A 20,094-nucleotide genomic window follows, 5' to 3' on the forward strand; every position below is an offset into this window, starting at 1 on the left:
CAGCCCAGAGTTTCCAGATGAATATTTGTTCATTGCAAAGAAGGGTAGGCCTTTGTTTATTCCACACATATTCCTGAGCACACACTATATTTCAAGCATTGTATGGACACTGAGCAAACATTAGTAAGCATTGGTAAAAGTGGTCCTCACACTTGTGGTGAGGGTACAGTCTGATGAGGACAGATAGAAAGGAAAGAAGGGTGGGAGTGATACAGGGGAGCGAGGGAGGGAGCAAGGGAGAAAGAAAGAATTTCAAATGTGATGGGTGCTCTGAAGAAAATAAAAGAGTGCACAAAATAATGGGGATTGCAATTATAGAGATCTTCACAGAGTTAATAAGTGCTGCTAGCTAGACAGAATGGTAAGCTAGCAGCCTTTCTGAAAAGGGAACGTTTGAGCTGATATCTGGAAGTTTCAAAGAGCCTGGGAAATACCTCCTTGCTGGAGGGAACCTATTATGCCAAACTTTAAGGTATGAAGGAGCATGGAATGTTCAGGAAGTGGTAGGGAACCAGTGGGGCTGGAGAGTGTGGGCAATGGGACATGGGACAGTGCTGGAGATATGGGCAGGAGCCAGATTACACAGCGATACTGGTCACAGTGGAGACTTTGGGATTTTATTTAAACAATGGGATGACATTGCAGAGGTAGAGACGCTCAGATGTCTCACTGCCTAGATTGCAAATTACACCAAGCAAAGTACAATATTTACATGTTAAGAAATCACTATGACTTCTGTGGAGCAAGTAGACAAGGGGAAAACAAATAATCAGAAAATTCAAATGTGAGGTTATCGCAGTAAATCCAGAGGCAATGGGGTGGTCTGAGCTAGGTGGTGCCAGCAGAGATGGAGAGAAATTGACTAATGGGAGGTGAGTCTAAAATTGGAAGTGACAGGACTTGCTTGGGGACTGAATATGAAAGGCAATGGAGAGGGAGGATTTGGGATGGATTCATGACAAGGTTGAGCAATGGATGAGATGATGAAGACAGGTGGAGGGATGGGTTTGGTGGTGGAATAGAACTGAATTAACAGTTCCATTTTAAACATGTTAAATATAATGTTGGTTCATCATCAAAGTGGAGCTGTTAAGTAGGCAGACGGACAAATGCATCTGAAGTTCAGGAGAGGGGTCAGAGCTGGAGAGTTATTTTTGGAGTCATCTGGTCTGTTGCCAGGGCAGCCAATCAGGAGAGCTAAACTTCCCAGATTTTCCTTTTCCATCCTTCTGGTCTCCCAAAAGCCCTTTGATACAATGCAGTCTCCATGCTCTGGTGCAAAACAAGTATTAATACTTATGCAGGCATGGATTGGAAGAGAAAGCAGAAAGACAAAACGCTTTTGTCAAGATGGCATGATGATAGATATATTTTTCCTTTCTGTTTTCATATCTACTGAGAGTTGTTGGCATATTTATTCAACAAATCACTTTAAAAATAATAAAATATGGTCTGAACTGGTGGTAAAAAGATCTGATATCTGCAGGGGCTGGGAATGCCCCCTAGTTCTCTGTCACCCTGGTCTGTCTTGGTGATCTTCAGTAGCCTCAATGGAAACTGGGAGAAGGTCCTGCAAAGAGAGTAACAGAGACAGAAAGCATTCAAGGTGGGCAGTGAGACATCTAAGAGCCACTGCACCTTTAGCATCACAGTCAATCTGAGCTAGTAAAGCTTTTGGTACTACTTTGTACAACCTCTTCTCCCTAGTCCTAGTTCACAAATGTGGAAGTTGTGTCCTAAAGGTATTAGGTGATATGATCAAAATAAAATAACACAACTCTCAAGCCACAATTCCAGGTATGTAAAAGTATTACTTTTTAAAAATTTTCCATAATCGTAACATAATTTCTATTTTAGGCACCCTACCCATGAGCTTAATCGTGGTCAATCTAAGATCTCCTCCATCAAAACGGGGTCCCCCAGCATCCACATCCCCAGTGTTGTCTAAGGTGCTTTGGTGACATCAGTCCTTGTAGGGTTGTAAGATGTCCACCCCCTGTGAAGCTCTTGGCAGTAGATCCACATAGGGGCTTCTGGCAATAACTTCTTTCTGATCCCAGAGCTTCTCCACACCAGTGGATTTCAGCTCCACCAACAATCTTCTTAAGCACACTGGAAAAGTGGCTACTCTGGCGCGCCCAGAAAACTCTGCAAGATGGTCTGAGGTTCTCTCCCCTTAAGCCGAGCATAGAGCCCATTCTGCTCCTCTGCTGCCAGGCCAGGCTGGCAGCAGGAACTCCAGGAACCATATCACCAGGAAGGAAGACACAAGGTCTCCTAACTCCCCAGTTCCTCCAAATTTGACCTGGGGTTTGAGGGAGCAGGTTGTAGGACTCTTGTCAGGGGCCCACCAGTGTTGGTTCTCTTGAGCACTCCTCCCCTATCCCACAAACTGGGCAATGCCCCCTCAAGTAGTCAAGACGGAGGCTGGGTCAGGGGTAAGTGGTGAGGAAGGGGCTGGCTCTGCAGATCCCATATTTTTCCAAACGTTTGCATCTTCCATCTGGGTCTCAGCTTTCAAAACTTAAAGGTGCATTTGCTCTCTGTTTCTGCAGTGACAGCCTCCCATGAGGCAGATGCATCACATTTTTCTGCTGCCTGATTTGGTCACTGAAAAACATACAATACTGAAGGAAAGGTATCGTTGAAAACTGCACTGCCAGAGCTCTGCAGTGACACCAGCAGGCATGTTTTATAACGATGCGTGAGAAGCCTCTACACGCTAAAGTTGAGTGAATCTCAACCCTGTGAATATACTCGAATTTTCAAACTATACATTTTATATGCATGAGTTATATCTCAGCAAAGCTAGAAAAGAAAAAAAAAAGATGCTTACATTAACCATGCAAAACACACCAATTCCCTATGTGCCTTATCCCTATAAATTTCTGATACTCTTCCATTAGTAAAATGTGGGAAGAGAGAAAAGAATGAGTTTCATGAAAACCATTCGGAACCCTCATTTTTTTCCCAGAGTCCCTAATGGAGGTGATCTCAGGCTTGGCAAGAAAAAGCAAAAAAGTCAGATAGAAGGAAAGTTCAGACTTATTTATTATTTATTTACCTGGTTCTCAGACCCTAAAGCTCAAAATCCCCAGTCTGCAGTTTCTGTGATGCTTTAATAAAGGTAGTATTGGACTCATCCATATACAAGGGTTTTTTGTTTGTTTATTTGTGTGTTTGTCTGTTTTACCATATTCATTCTCTGTGCACAGAGACAGTGAGCTACCGAAATTTTTTCCCCAGAGGCCTCCAGGCAACTCCCCTTCACATCTGATTGGCCAGAATCTCAACTTGTATCCCAGCCTTAGGGGACTGGCTGCCTTAACTGGCTTGGACCAATGAAGATTCATCTCCTGGGGGTGGGCAAGGGCCTAGGTTTCCCTGAAACCATTGCTGGGTGGAATGGCTATTCCGTTAGCAAGGCAGAAGGAACATTTGGCTGTGCAGAGGCCCAAACAAGGGTATCTTCCACAATGGATGGTGAATTCAGTGAGCTATGGAAAACTGCACCCTGCTAGGATGCAAAGCCCTAGACATTTCCAGGCCTGTAAGGTCCTGAATTCATGCCAGAAAAGATTTTGGCTTCAAGCACCAGAGCTTTGGGAGGCTCATCAAATATCCCCAAGAAAGAATTTGTCATAGAAAGATTGAAGCAGGCAGCAGAACTGGCCAACTTCAAATTGGCCAGTTAGGCCTGGAAAAAAGAGCAATGGCTATAGTGATCTATAAAGACTGAGAACCAGAATTCGTCCCATTTGTCTTGGAAGGCAACAGCCCCAGTGCCATGATCCAACCCAAGAATGGAGTGGGGAGCTATGGAAAATAGCTACTATTCACTTTCTCTCCAACCATGGTAAGGGCACGTGCTCAAACTGGATTTCACAGGATTAAGAAAAAAATTTTAACATTACATACTTATTACAAAGGAAAAAAGAATACAGTGGAGATGCCTGGAAGATATCACTAAGTAACAAAGTGAACATGATTAGTAAAGGGACCGATTGTGTGACTTCTAACTGGAAGCAATGAGAACGCAGCATCACTTCCATATATTCCTGCCAAGACTGCCAAAACCTGACTCTTGTCATGAAGAAGGTATCAGAAAAACACAAAATGAGGGACATTCTACAGAATAACTGGCGTATACTTTTAAGAAGTGTCAGAGTCATAAAGGAAAGGAGACTTTTTTTCTGTATTAAAGAAAACTAGAGAGATATCACAACTAAATGTAACTAGATCCTTTCTCTATAAAAACATGTTATTGAAACAATTGGCAAAACTTGTAGGTAATCTTAAGATAAGATGGTAATAATGTGCCTATGTTAATTTCCTGATTTTGATGGTCTGGGGGTCATGCAAGAAAATGTTCTTATTTGTAGGAAAGATGCAATGAGATATTCAGGGATGTCTTAGTCCATTTGGGCTGCTATAACAAAATGCCATTAGCTGGGTAATTTATAAACAGCAAAAGCTCATTTCTCACATTTCTGGAGGCTTGGAAGTCCAAGATCAAGGCACCAGCAGGTTCACTGTCTGGTGAGGGTTTGCCCTGTCTTCCAAGATGCCACCTTGCTCCCTGTCCTCACATGGCAGAGGGGATAAACGCTGTGTCCTCACATGACCAAAGACGGCTAAGGAGCTCTCTTCAGCCTCTTTTAAAAGGGTACTAATCCCACTCATGATGGTGGAGTCCTCATGACTTAATCACTTCCCAAAGGCCCTACCTCTTACTACCATCACATTGAATATTAGGTGATAACTTATGGATTTGGGGAGATACCAACATCCAAGCCATAACAAGGGACAATAAGGCAATATGTCAGCAATTTATTCACAGATGTTTCTGAAAAGAAGTTCTTTATCCCACACTTGTAACTCTTCTATCAGAGGGAGATTGGTTCAAAAACTATTTTAGGTAAGTAATATTCAGGTATCATGGAACAATTCATATCATTGCAAAACAAATAGACAGCTAACATACACTGAAAGCTTACTGCATGCCAGACTATTCTGAGTACTTTCCATGTTATAAACTGCTTTACTCTCATAACAACCAGATGAGGTATAACCTATACTTACCTTAATTTTGCAAATTAGAAAAAATGAGACACAAAATTTTATTGACTTGTCCAAGGTTGCAGAACTCCTAAGTGCCTGGCTGGGGTTTGAACCCAGGCAGTCTGGTTCAAACCCCCTTGTTCCTAACTACCACATACTCTCTTCTGGTACTTTTGTCCAGTCCAATGGCCTTATATATCATTGAAATATAGTTCAAGAACTCAAATTTATTTCTCCAGCTTGGACTTCCCCCATGAATTTCATGTCCATCTGTCTACTCAACAGCTCCATTTGTCTGCCCAATAATATCTCAAAGGTTACATCCCAAAATCTGGCCTTCTGCTTATCCCCCAAAAATCTTCTCCACCCACAGACTCCCCCATGTCAGCTGATAGAAACTCCATCTCTCCAGCTGATAGAGCCAAAAACCTAGGAGGTATGCTTAATTCCTCTCCTCTCTTATCCCACACCCTTTATGTCAGGAAATTATGTTAGCTTTAACATATATTCGAATCTGACTACTTCTCACTATCCCCATTGCCAAAATTCACCTTTCATCCTCTCATTCCTGGATTGCTGCAATTAGCCCTCACTGGTCTCCCTATAGCCAGCATAGTAATTCTTTCAAACAAACGCCAGATCATGTCCCTCCTCTTCCCAAAACCTTGCTATAGCTGCTCATCTCACTTCAAGTAAAAGCCAAAGTTCTTACCTTGGCCCCCACAGCCCCTCACCACCTGCTTTTCCCAAGCCCCTTTCCCTGCTCTATATTTCTTTCCATAGGACTTATCACTTTCTAAGATACTATATCATTAACTTATTTACTTTATTTATTATTGTGTATAGCCTGCCTCCCCAGTTGGGATGTATACTTCAGTTAATAAGGACAGTGAGTTTTGTCTGTCTTATTCACTGATATATCCTAAGCACCAAAAATAGTTCTGGTACATAATGCATGCTCATTATTTGTTGAATGAATGAATGATTACACCCTACAATCTCTCACATCGGGGTGAGAGAAGAAATGAAGAGAAGGATGAATAGAGAGCAGAAGACAGAGGGGGAAAAAGAAGAGAGAGCTCCTAGGTCTGGGGCTGCAGAGAACATTCCTTAGTCCTGCCAGCTCTAATAGCTGGTCCCACGATCTGTGGCTAGAAGTTATCACAATATTTATGAAAATCATTCTTTGGGAAGGTAGCAATGAATACTGGACAGTAAGGAGGAGTTTGTGCACTTATTCTGGCCTCAAACCCAGGGCTGATCAATGTCTATCATTTCCCTGGCTCCTGAGAGATGCGTTCTCTGATGTGGGGCATTGTCACGTGTCATTACCAGGTTCCAGGGAGGGAAGGTGAAGAAAGAGCTGCCCTTTGCTTCACCTCTTCTGAGTAATAGGGTTGAAATTCTCTATCTTCTCTCTGGCTCCAAGCACTCGCCTGCCCTGTCCCTGCCTTCTTAGGATAAATCCAGTTATCAGAGCCTGAGGCCCCAGGCATCATGACTGGCCACATCCAGTCCACCCACATCAGCGTTCCCTGGTCACCTTTACTACCGACCCTACTTGTGGGACCCTCCTGTGTGTAGGATAAGGTACACAGAACAAGGTGCTGGGAGGCTGAACCCAAAGGCCACTAACATGGCAGACCAAGACAAAAGGGAGAAAGGAAAAGCCTATACAAAATAACACAACCCTCCCCAATTTCTATGTAAGTCAAGCTTATCCAACCCTGTTGAACAGTCTCTCTTTGTGTTCCTGTCCCTGTAGCCAGTTTATTGAACATGCTGGACTCAGTAGGGTTCAAGCAGAAAGCTGCTTCATTCTTCTTCACCACTGCCCTTTCAAATCTGCCAAATTATTCCTCTTAAGAGGCAGTAATGGTACCCTATCATTCAGGTGATAAAAATTACAGTCTCTCATTCAATATGAGTGATGGTGGGCTTCTTGGCCATTTTCCACATTGCTCTTCCATTCTCCCTTTCTCTCTTGACCACCTCTGGAGCAGAGGAAAGGGGAAACTCAGGCCCAAGGCTGGGGTGATTTATGACTTCCCCACATTCTTGCCACCTCATCAGGCCAAAGGCAGGATTGAAACCCAGATCCACCTGACCGGAAGCAGAGGTCTTTCTATTCCATCACAGCTTTAACACACTTCTCTCTCTTTCCCTCTCTATAACACACACTCGCCATAACACACTTATCTCTCTCTCTCTCTCTCTCTCTCACACACACACACACACACACGCACACACACGGGGTGGGGAAGGCATTTAGGTCCTTCCTAGCTAGACATTCTGCTGTCAAAATAATGATGCCTGAATATTTGGTGAGAACAAAAGCGCTGCATACACAGGCATGTCAAAATGAAGCCTAAAAATATTTAATCTGACCAGCCCAGCTCTATAACAGACAAAAGAGAAATAGTTGGAATCCAGGTGTTCAGGGTGCTTTAGGGAAGTGTTGCTTCCCAGGGTGACGGGAGACTACCAGATCAATGCTCACGAAACAGCACAGCTCAAATCAATCACATCACGTAGAAAACTGAACAGAAGAGGACTTGTTTCCTTACTGATAAGAGACCTAAGACTAAAGCTGACCTTGACCAGGGGATACAACCAGGGTGATTGAAAGAAATCGAACTCCAAGTGGAGCCAGGTTACATAGGACCTGAGGTGGAAAATAGATCCAAGGAGCAAGACGGAGGGACCTAGCTCCAGTTTCTAAGTCCTGGACAAGGGAAATCTGTGTCACTGTGTTGTGCACTAGAAACATCTCAGCTACGTTGAGTAATGAAGTAAAAAATGAAGTACCTGTTTGGACGAACGGAGGCAAGATGGTGCACTTCCGGGTTCTTCTTCACCACCAACTCTTCCCGCGCGCGCGCGAAAATGCAGCCGGCGCCCAGGAAGGTGCAGATCAACTGGGCATGCGCCAGGTGACGTCAATCCAAAGAGACCGAGATTTACCTGGTCGCACCTGCGGAACGCCCCCCAACACGCCCGTGCCCCGCCTATTGCCCTCCCACTCCTAGAAAAGCCGCTCTTGGCTAGGGTCCCACCCGGCCTTCTCACAGCCCCACTCCTATCGGGATGCCCGGACTGCCAGAATTCCGTCGGAGAGCCCCACCGGGGGACTCTGCCGGCCTTCTTTGCCGGAGGCCTACAGACCTCCTCCCCACACCTTAGGTGACCAAAATAAACTTGCAGTTTTGCTCCTACACTTGCCTACCCGCTGGTTCTTTTGTGCCCGCTCGGCTGGTCTTAGAAAAACAAATCAGTACCAATTTAATGAAAGTACCCAGCATGGCTCTAAGAAAGTGCAGTATTTTATTGGGAAAAAACTACTTTGGTAAATATTATAAGGTGCTCAGTATCAGTAATAATCATGCAAATTGGGGAGAAACCGCAACTCAGGGCTTCTCCTTGGGAGGGGAAAGGAGTGGAACATTGATCCAATGTTTTGACTTTTTGGGGTGCTACCCAAGGACTAGTTTCCATCTTGCCTGAGTTTAATTGCTGACGGGAATGACGGCCAGGTTTGAGGCCACTGAAAACAAAGATGATCAACATGGCTTGGTCTAGCACCAAAATACGCAGTATTACAGATAAATAATAGGTGGAGCTATTGATTTGGTCTAGCATCAGTCTGCAGTGTCACAGACAGAAACCAGGTGGAACGTCAGTACCATGGCTTACTGCAGCACCAGCCAACCCGCAGCATCATAGGCAGACACTAGAGGGAGCGCTTGAATAGAAAAACCTCTTCAGTTCGGTGCTCATACACGTAAGCCCCAAAAGGGTGCGTTCCCAGAGAAGGCTTGACAGGTCTCCAGATTCTCTAGCCAGGCTGACTGGAGAAAGTCCTCCCTGTAGAAAACCAGACCACAAAGACTGTGAGGAGTAGCTGAGTTTTCAAATACCAAAGTACCAAGAGAAGATAAGAAGACATATAAAGGAACAGGAAAACATGGCCTATTCAGAGAAACACATTACATCTCTAGAAACTGACCCCAAAGAAATATATGAATTATCTGACAAAAAATGCAAAATAATAGTCATAAGAATGTTAGATGAATTAAAAGAGAGTACAGACAACTAAATGAAATCAGGAAAACAGTGGATGAACAAAAGGAAAATATCACAAAAGAGATAGAAACTATGAAGAAGAACCACACAGAAATTCTGGAATTGCAGATACAATAACTAAATTTAAAAATCCACTAGAGGAGCTTAGCAACAGATGTTAGCAAGCAGAAGAAAGAATCAGCAAATTCAAAGACAGGACTTTTGAAATTACTGAGACACAGGAGAAAAAACGAACTAAGAAAAGTAAAATGAGCATAAGAAACGTATGGGACACTATGTGGAACATCATGGAACAACCTACACACTATGAGAATCTAAGAAACATATGAAAAAGAGAAGGCACCACAGAGCCTATTCAAAAAAAATAATGGCTGGAAATTTTTCTAATCTGAGGGAAAAAGTAGACATACAAATTCAAAAAGCTCAACAAACTCCAACTAGGATGAATCTAAAAGCATTTACACCAAGACACAATTAAACTGTCAAAAATTGAAAAGAGGCTGAAGTAGGAGGATCACTTGAGCCCAGGAATTTGTGGTTACAGCAAGATGTGATCATGCCACTGCACTCCAGCCTGGGTGACAGAGAGAAACTTTGTTTCAAAAAAAAAAATGACAAAGAGAGAATCTTGAAAGCAGCAAGAGAAAAGCAACTTGTCACATACAAAAGAGTTCCTATTAAATCATCAGCTAAAGTCTCAACAGAACCCTTGTAGGCTAGAAGTACTGGGATGTGATGAGACAAAAAAATAGCTGCCAACAAAGAATACTAAATGGGACTAAACTGCCTTCCAAATAAAGAAGAAATGAAGACTTTCTTGGATAAACAAAGCTGAGGGAATTCATCACCATTGGACCTGCCCTGAAAGAAATGCTGAAAGGAATCCTTCAAGTTGAAGTGAAAAGATGATGAACAGCAACACAAAGCCATATAAAAGTATAAATCTACCAGGTAAACATAAACATAGAGACAAATATAAAATCTGGAAGTATTGTAACATAGGTGTATAAATCACTTTTGAATTTGGTATAGAATTTTAAAAGCAAAAGCATAGGAAGCAACTAAAAGTCTATGTTGATGAATACACAATATAAAAAGAGGTAATTTGTTTTATTACAGTAACATAAAGGGGGCAGAGATGTAAAGAAGTAGAGTTTTTATATGCAATTTAAGTTAAGTTGTTATCAGTTTAAAATGTCTTGCTATAACTTTAAGTCTCTTTGTGTAATTGCAATGGTGACGACAAATAAAATATGCATAGAATACCAATGCTCTTCAACTTATGATGGGGTAACATACCAATAAACGTATCAGAAGTCAACAATATTGTAAGTCAAAATTGCATTTAATGCTGGCAACACAGCATACTGTCCCTGACTTATGTCCAACTTACAAATTTTCAACTCTATAATTATGCAAAAGTAATACACATTCAGTAGAAACCATAACCCCATTGTAAGTCATAGGAACTTTTTATCTTATGCTGCGTTTACATTCAGGTACTGTCTGTACACACAAACAGAATTGAAAAGAGAATCAAAATATGTCCGTACAAAAACATAAACACAAAAGAAGCAGCAAAGGAGAAAAGGAGCAAAAACCACTGGACAAGACATATTAAAATATATTGAATGTCTTGTCCATATATATGGACAATTAACAAAATGGAAATAGTAAGTCCTTCCATGTCAGTAATTACTTTAAACACAAATAAATTAAATACCTCAATTAAAAGAGATAAATGAGAAAACATAAAAACAGCAGAGCAAGATGATAGAATAGAAGGCCCCACCAATCATCTCCCTCCTAGCTCCAGGAAGGACACTAATTTAATAACTATCTACACACAAATAAAAGAGTCTTCACAAAAACTAAAAATCAAATGAGCAGTTACAATTCCTGGTTTTACTTCATATCACTGAAAGAGGCACTGAAGTGGTAGAAAAAATAGCCTTGAATCGCCAACACCACCCGTCTCCTAACCCCTGGCAGTGGCAGCATGGTTTGTAGAGAGCATTTCTGTGCACTGGGGAAAGGGAGATCACAGCAGTTGTGAAGCATTGAACTCAGTGCTGCCCTATTATAAAAGAAAACAAAATGAGACCAAACTCACCTGACACCCACCCACAGAGGGAGCATTTACACAGCCTTAGCCAGAGAGGAATTGCTAATCCAATCTCAGTGATCTGAACTTCAGTTCCTGCAAGCCTTACCACTGTGGGCTAAAGTACTCTGGGGCTCTAAATAAACTTGAAAGGCAGTCTAGGCTCCAAGGGCTGCAACTCCTGGGCAAGTTCTAGTGCTGAACTGGGCCCAGAGAGAGTGGACTGGGGGAACATGCAACCTACTGAGTCACCAGCCAGGGCAGCTAAGAGGGTGCTGGCATCACCCTTCCCCTAACCTCAGGCTGCACAGCTCATGAAAGAGACCTCTTCCCTCCACTTGAGAGGAGAGGGAAGAATGAGGAGGACTTTGTCTTGCATCTTGGATGTTGGGAATAATGCTCAAAATCCTAAGGAAACTGAACTCTCAAACAAAGGATTCTTAGCAAAGCAATTTTACTTCTGCACAGAGGGGTGCTTCTCCTTGGCCAGCCACCATGAGCACACTTGAACAAAGGGTCATAAGAGCCTTTATTCCTAACACAAGTCCTGCCTCTGTACCCTTTCCCCTTTGGCCGGGGTCGGGCTGTACAATCTAAACTAATCCCGGTTGGATAACATTTGAACTTGTTTTCAGATAAGGAGGGTATGTAAGGAAGAGAGGGGAAAGGGGATGGGGTGTCTGCAATGAGCTAGAGCGCAAGTCTTCTTTCCAAATAAGGAAAGGAATGTGAGCTGGTACTGATAACGCCTGATACTGTGGCATGTCTGGGCATGTAACAAAGGCAGAAAGGAAGAAAAAAAGAGAAAAGGGAAAAAGGGGTGTGGGGGTACTACGAATTAAAGAATAAAGGATTAATCAGGCTATTTGAAGAGAAACCTCATCTTATCCCACATGGATGTCAGCTCAACCACAGCAGGATAGGCCACCATGAGGCCCCTTTTTAGGTCCTAGCTCCAGGATCATTTTTCTTGACACACTCTGGGCCACAAGGGAACTCACTGCCTTGAAGGGAAGAACCCAGCCCTGGTAGCATTCATCACCTGCTAACTAAAGAGACATTGTGCCCTGAATAACCAGCAGCAATACCCAGGTACAATGTTGAGAGACTTGGGTGAGACTTTCTGGCTTCAGGTGAGACTCAGCACATTCCCAGCTGTGGTGGCTATGAGGCAAGGTTCCTTCCACTTGAGGAAAACAGAGGGAAAAAATACGGGGGACTTTGTCTTGCACATTAGGTACCAGCACAGCCACAGTGAGATGGAGCATTAAGTAGGCTTTTGGAGTCCCCAGTTCCAGGACTTCGCTGGTGAATAGCATTTCTAGACCTGTCCTGGGCCAGAGGGAAGCCCACTGCCCTAAATGGTGAGTTCCAGGCCAGGCAGCATTCACCACAAGCTGACTGAAGAGCCCTTGGGCCTTAAAGGAACATTGGTGGTAGTCTGGCGGTACTTCCAAAAGGCTTGTAGTGGTGTTGGTCATGGGAGGAGGTTCCTCTGCATTTGGAAAAGAGAAAAGAGTGGGAAGGACTGAATCTTGTGGTTTGAGTGCCAGCTCAGCCACAGTACAATAGAACACCAGCAGATTTCTAAGGTTTTCGACTCTAGTTCTTGGCTCCCAAATGGCACCTCTGGACATGCCCAGAGCCCAAGGGGAACTTGCCATCCTGAAAGAAAGAACCCAAGTCTGACTGGCTTTGCCACCTTCTGATTATAGAGCCCCAAGGCATTGAGTGAACATAGGCCATAGCTAGGGAGAGGTTACAGCAGGCCTTGGGATTCAGTACTGTTCTGGCTTCAGGTCTGACCCAGCACAGTCCTAGCGGTGGTGGCCACAGGCTGCTTGTGTCACTCCACCCTCAGCTCCAGGTGACCCGAAACAGATAGAGAGACGCCATTCATTTGGGAGAAAGCAAGGGAAGAAAACAATAGTCTCTGCCTGATAATCCACAGAATTCTTTTGGATCTTGTCCAAAAGAAGTCATCAAGGCAGTATCTCTATGGGTCTGCAAGAACCAGAGTGTTACTGGGCTTGGAGTGCCTCTTAAAGCAGAAATAGATGAGATCATAACACCAAGTCTTTTTTAATATAGTGAAGCCTTCCCAAGAAGAATGGATACAACCAAGCTCAGACTGAGAAGACTACAATAAATACCTAACTCTTCAATGCCCAGACACCAAAGATGCATTTACAAGCATCAACACCATCCAAGAAAACATGACCTCACAAAATGAACTAAATAAGAAACTAGGGACAAATCCTAGAAAAAAAAGATATGTGACCTTTCAGACAGATGATTCAAAATAGCTGTTTTGGGGAAACTCAAAGAAATTCAAGACAACACAGAGAAAGAGTTCAGTATTCTATCAATAAATTTAACAAACAGACTGAAATAGTTAAAAAGAATCAAGTAGAAATCTGGAACTGAAAAATGCCATTGGCATATTGAAGAATGCATCAGTGTCTTTTAATAGCAGAACTGATCAAGTAGAAGAAAGAATTAGTGAGCTTGAAGACAGGCTATTTGAAAATACACAGTCAGAAGAGACAAAAAAAATTAAAAACAATAAAGCATGCCTACATGATCTAGAAAATAGCCTCCAAAAGGCAAATCTAAGAATTATTGGCCTTAAAGAGGAGGTAGAGAAGGAGATGGGGTAGAAAGTTTGTTCAAAGGGATAATAACAGATAACACCCCAAACCTAGAGACAGATATCAATATCCAAGTACAAGAAGGTTATAGAACACCAAGAGGATTTAACCTAAAGAAGAATACCTCAAGTCTTCTTTTAATAATCATTTAATAATCATACTCCCAAAGACATTTAATAATAAAACTTTTTCCAGAGATAAAGAAAGGATCCTAAAAGCAGCAAGAGAAGAGAAACACATGACATTCAATAGAGTTCCAATACATCTGGCAGCAGATTTTTCAGGGAAACCTAACAGGTTAGGAGACAGGGGCATGAGATATTTAAAGTGCTGAAGGAAAAATAGCTTTTACCCTAGAATAGTATATCTGGTGAAAATATCCTTCAAATATGTAGGAGAAACAAAGACTTTCCAGACAAGCAGAAGCTGAGCGAATTCATCAACACCACACTTGTCCTACAAGAAATGCTAAAGGAGTACTTGAATCAGAAAAACAAAAAAGAATGTTAATGAGCAGTGAGGAATCATCTGAAGGTACAAAACTCAGTGGTAATAATAAGTACACAGAAAAACACTGAATATTATAACACTGTAACTGTGGTATATACACTATTCTGATATTAAGTAGAAAGACTAAATGGTGAACCAATCAAAAATAATAACTACAACAACTTTTCAAGACATGGTACAAAAAATGTAGTTAGAAGCAACAAAAAGTTAAAAATGGTGTGGGGAGAAGTTAAGGTATAAAGTCTTGATTAATGTTCTTTCTGTTTGTTTATGCAAACAGTGCGGTTATCAGTTTTAAAAATGGGTTAGAAAGTAGTATTTGCAAGCCTCGTGGAAACCTCAAGCCAAAAAACATACAACAGATACACAAAAAATAAAAAGCAAGAAACTAAACCATATAACCAGAAAAACTCATCTTCACAAAAAAAAAAAAAAAAAAAAAGACAGGAAGGAAAGAAAGAAGAAAGAGAAAACTACAAAACAAAACAACCAAAAAGCAAATAACAAAATGGCAGGAATGAGTCCTTACTTATCAATAATAACGTTGAATGTAAATGGACGAAAACCTCTCCAATCAAAAGATACAGAGTGGCCGAATGGATTTTTAAAAAAACAAGGCCTGCCAGGCACAGTGGCTCATACCTGTAATCCCAGCACATTTGGAGGCCAAGGCCTACAAGAAACCCATTTCACCTATAAAGACAGGTGTAGACTGAAAAGACAAAGAAGCTCACTATGTAATGATAAAGGGGTCAGTACAACAAGAAGACATAACAATTTTAAATGCATATGCACCCAACACTAGAGCACTCAGCTATATAAAGCAAACATTACTAAAGCTAAAGAGAGAGATAGGCCCCAATGCAATAATAGCTGAAGATGTGAAAACCCCACTTTCAGCACTGGACAGATCTTTCAAACAAAAAATCAGCAATGAAACTTCGGACATAATGTACACTACAGACCAAATGGATCCAACAGATATTTACAGAACATTTCATCCAGCAGCTGCAGAATAATTTTTTATTTCTCAACACATGGGTCATTCTCAAGAACAGACATGTTAGGTCACAAAGCAAGTCTTCAAACATTCAAAAAATTGAAATAATATCAAGTATCTTCTCTGACCACAATAGAGTAAAACTGGAAATTAATAACAGGAATTTTGGAAGCTATACAAATGCTTGGAAGTTAAATAATATGCTCCAGAATAACCAGTGGGTCAATGAAGAAATTAAGAAAGGAATGGAAAAATGTATTGAAGCAAATGATAACCAAAACACAACATACAAAAACTTGATATAGCAAAACCAGTATTAAAGTTTATAGCTATTAGTGCCTACCTCAAAAAAGAAGAAAAACTTCAAATAAACAACCTAATGATGCATCTTAAAGAACTGAAAAAGAAAGAGCAAACCAAATCCAAAATTAGTAGAAGAAAAGAAATAATAAAGATCACAGCAGAGGTCAGGCATAGTGGCTCACACTTGTAATCCCAGCACTTTGGGAGGCCAAGGAGGGCAGATCACCTGAGGTCAGGAGTTTGAGACCTGCCTGGCCAACATGGTGAAACACCATCTCTACTAAAAATAAAAAAATTAGCCAGGTGTGGTGGTGGGTGCCTGTAATCCCAGCTACTCAGGACGCGGAAGCAGGAGAATGGCTTGAACCTAGGAGGTGGAGGAGGTTGCAGTGAGCCGAGATCACACCACTGGACTCCAGCATGGGCAACAGAGAGAGACTCCACCTCAAAAAAAAAAAAAAAAAAATCACAGCAGAAATAAATGAAATGGAAATAACCTTTAGCTGGACTAAGAAAAAAAGCAAGAAAATCCAAGTAAATAAAATCAGCAATGAAAAAGGAGACATCACAACTGATACTGCAGAAATTCCAAGCATCATTAGGGCTTCTATGAGCAACTTTATGCCAATAAATTGGAAAATCTAGAAAGAATAAACAAATTCCTAGACACGTACAACCTACCAAGATTGAACCATGAAGAAATCCAAAACCTGAACAGACCAATAGCAAGTAACGAGATTGAAGCTATAATAAAAAGACTCCCTGTAAAGAAAAGCCCAGTACCCAGTGGCTTCGCTGCTGAATTTTACCGATCATTTAAAGAAGACCTAATACCAATCCTACTCAAACTATTCCAAAAAATAGAGGAGGAGGGGATACTTCCAAACTCATTCTATGAGACCAGTATTACCCTGATACCAAAATCACATAAAAACACATAGAAAAAGGAAAATTACAGGCCAATATCTCTGATGAATATTGTTGCAAAAATTCCCAACAAAATTTTAGCAAGCTGAATTCAACAATACATTAAAAAGCTCATTCATCATGACCAAGTGGGATTTATTCCTGGGATGAAATGATCAAGGATGGTTCACTTACACAAATCAATAAATGTAATACACCATATCAACAGAATGAAGGACAAAAACCATATGATCATTTCAATTGATGCTGAAAAACCATTTGATAAAATTTAACATCCCTTCATGATAAAAATCCTCAAAAAAAAAACTGGATTTAGGAGGACTATAACTCAACATAGTAAAACCCATATATGACAGACACACAGCTAGGATCATACTGAATGAGAGAAACAGAAAGCCTATCCTCTAAGACCTGGAACATGACAAGGATACCCACTTTCACCACTGTTATTCAGTGTAATAATGGAAGTCCTAGCTACAGCAATCAGACAAGAGAAAGAAAAAAGGGCATCCAAATTGTAAAGGAAGAAGTCAGATTATCCTTGTTTGCAGATGATATGATCTTATATTTGGAAAAACCTGAAGACTCCAAGAACAAGCAAAACCAATCTATGGTGATAGAAATCAAAGGTGGTTACCTCTGGGGCCAGAGATTGAATGGAACGAAACAAAAAGGAACTTTCTACATCTTGGGGTGGTTATTACACAGAAGTATACAGATGCAAAAGTCTAAAAATTCACCGAACTGCATATTTAATGTTTGTGCCTTTTTCTGTATGTAAGTCAGACCTTAATAAAAATTTAAAACAAAAACACCAAAAAGCACACCGTGGGATTTGACATGAAATAGGAAAAGGGAGCAAGAAAGGCAAACCAAGCCATTAGGCAGGACAAATTGCCAATAGCAGAAAATCAAGTTCAAGGACCTTAGAGGCTTTAGTATTGAGACACCAAACACTTCCTCCTAAATGAAAAGAAGGGAAGAAACGAGGCTGGATGACTTTCGTGTTAGGTCATAAAAAGCCAAGCTTTGTTCTCATGGGACTTGTGGCGTTTGGTGCTTAAAGACCATTGTAAATGCTCGCTGCTTTGTCTCCCAAGTTCATGGTAGCTCTTGGAGAATCAGGAATCTGAGAGGCTCACAGAAATTGCCACTAATGATCCCAGCTGCCTGTGCTTTAGAGGTGATTTATGGAAGACAGGGAGCACTGCAAAACCTCACATTTCCGTATATTAAATCCACCAATTCTCACGTATCTACCCCCTCTTCATGGCTACAGAAGCAAGCATGCCTCTCCTTTTACCTTCCAAATCTAAGCAAGAACCTCTCCTTGGTAGAACCTCTAGAATAACAATGGTAAGGAGTTACAGAAAATGTAGTTCCCAGGCTTTTAGAACCTCCAAAAAAGAGGAGAGTAGAGAAAAAGTGGAGATAGATGCTGATTGCAAAGACACCAGTATTGCTCTTTTTAAAATTGGTATTTACTTGATTGCTGCTAAGGTTGAACGCTTTCCCTGTGCTTACATAGTATGTTTTCCATTTTATGGTAAACAATGAAAAAGCTGTTGTTTTAACAAAGTTCCATTTTTGTAGTAGAAGGAAGAAAAGCTTTATGGGTAGACTTGTGTTCTATATATACCTTGGGTGCTCTTGTTGAGGATAACTTAACTCAGGCTGGTAATAGACACTACGGTTCGTGTGACAGCACACTGACCAGGAGGAATACCACTGTTCCTGGTTACTGAGCAATTACTGGGAGCCAGTGCTTCACACACAATCGCATTTCATGTGTTTTATAGATGATGTGACAGATATAACATTTTTAACTATTTCCTTTTGCGTTTTTCCACCTCAGAGTAGTTTAATTCCTTCCCTGGAAGCTCCTTTTTCCTATTCTAAAGCTGGAGTGTGAGACTTGTTGTCTTGAGAAAGGAGCAGGAGGGAAGGAGGGATTCCATCTAGAACAAAGAAGTCCAGCTGTTAGGAAGAGGACTGAGGTTAGGAAAGTCCCTACCAGAAGGGAAAGAAGGGGAACTCCTCCCCTTATGACTTGGTGAGGTAGTAAGAAAAAGAGGGAGAAGACAGGGATTGAGATGCTAGAGTCCTGCCAACCCCACAGTCCTGAGGTCCAAATGCTGGGGTGGGGTGGGAATGGAGTTTAGTGATTCCTACAGCACAAAGGATCATGGCCTGGCTTCCCAGGGTGTTCATAGTCCATGACATCACAAAGAAACCATGTCCAACCTGGTTTTTGAGCACTAGATCAGAAACAGTAGAGAAATTGAATGTCTTCAAAAACTGGTGACTGCGGTTAACCCTAAGGAAAGTAATGTCTGGAAGCCCTACAAATGAGACACTGAGACCTCTGAATTTTGTACTCTGCAGATGCCCATGGCAGATAAATCACAAAAATGTCCACAATTCTATACCCTCTCTTTGTATCGACACCTTTTGCAATTAGGCTTTGCAGTTCCTCCTAACAAGAGGCAAAGTCTATTTTCCATTCCTTGAATCCTGTCTGGTCTTGTAACTTGCTCTGGCCAAAAGAATATGGCAGAAGTTTCCTTGTACCTTGCACTGTCTCTCAAAACTGCCCCTTTCATGTGAACAAGCCTAAGTGAGTGCCCTGGAGGATGAGAGACCACATAGAGGACAGCTGAGGTACCCAGGTTAACAATCAGTCAGCTGCAGTAACAAAGCCACCTAGCCAACCTGCAGCTGACCTCAAGTGCATGAACATTCCCAGCCAAAATCAGCTGAGATGAGAAGACCTGACCATCAAACTGAGCCCAGACTGAATTGTCAACCCACAAAATCGTGAATTAACTAAACAGTTTTTAAGTTTCTAAATTTTGGGGTGGTTTGTTATGCAGCAAGAGTTAACCAATACAATGCCTTGCCTATTAAAATAAATAAAATTATTTGTAAGTAAAACTTCAGAAAAAAACAAATAGCTGAGAAAGAAATCTGCATAGATGAGCAGGTGATTCCGAAGTTTCCGTGTAAGAATGACATGGAGGTACTGAGGGTCTGGTGGAATCATCTAGACTTGTGACGCTTTCAAAGAAGCTTCACTATATAGATCTCATTGACAGGAGAACAAGTAGAGGGAGTAGTGGAATTGAGCAGGGGTATCAATGCAAGGCCTCAAAAGTCTAGAAAAGACCAGTCACAGACCCAGTGCAAAGTCCTTGGGGACCAGGCCAGACTAATCTCCTCATAGTAGACACCAGACCCCTGGGACCCACGGGACATACTCAGATCCAAGGCCTGCCATGCTGTTGCAGGAGAGAATCTTCAGCTTTCTCTGCACCCAGAACCTTCTGAAGCATGAGGGAGGAAGTGAAATAATGAAAGACTGAGTTGTTCTTGTATTTTTCCCTGAGTTAATTAAAAGACTGAGTTAACCTAAAAGACAATGGTGAAAGCCTATAGAGTGCTTACTGCACCCCACA

Source organism: Piliocolobus tephrosceles, chromosome 20, assembly GCF_002776525.5.
Source record: "Piliocolobus tephrosceles isolate RC106 chromosome 20, ASM277652v3, whole genome shotgun sequence".
In the NCBI taxonomy this organism is placed as follows: domain Eukaryota; kingdom Metazoa; phylum Chordata; class Mammalia; order Primates; family Cercopithecidae; genus Piliocolobus; species Piliocolobus tephrosceles.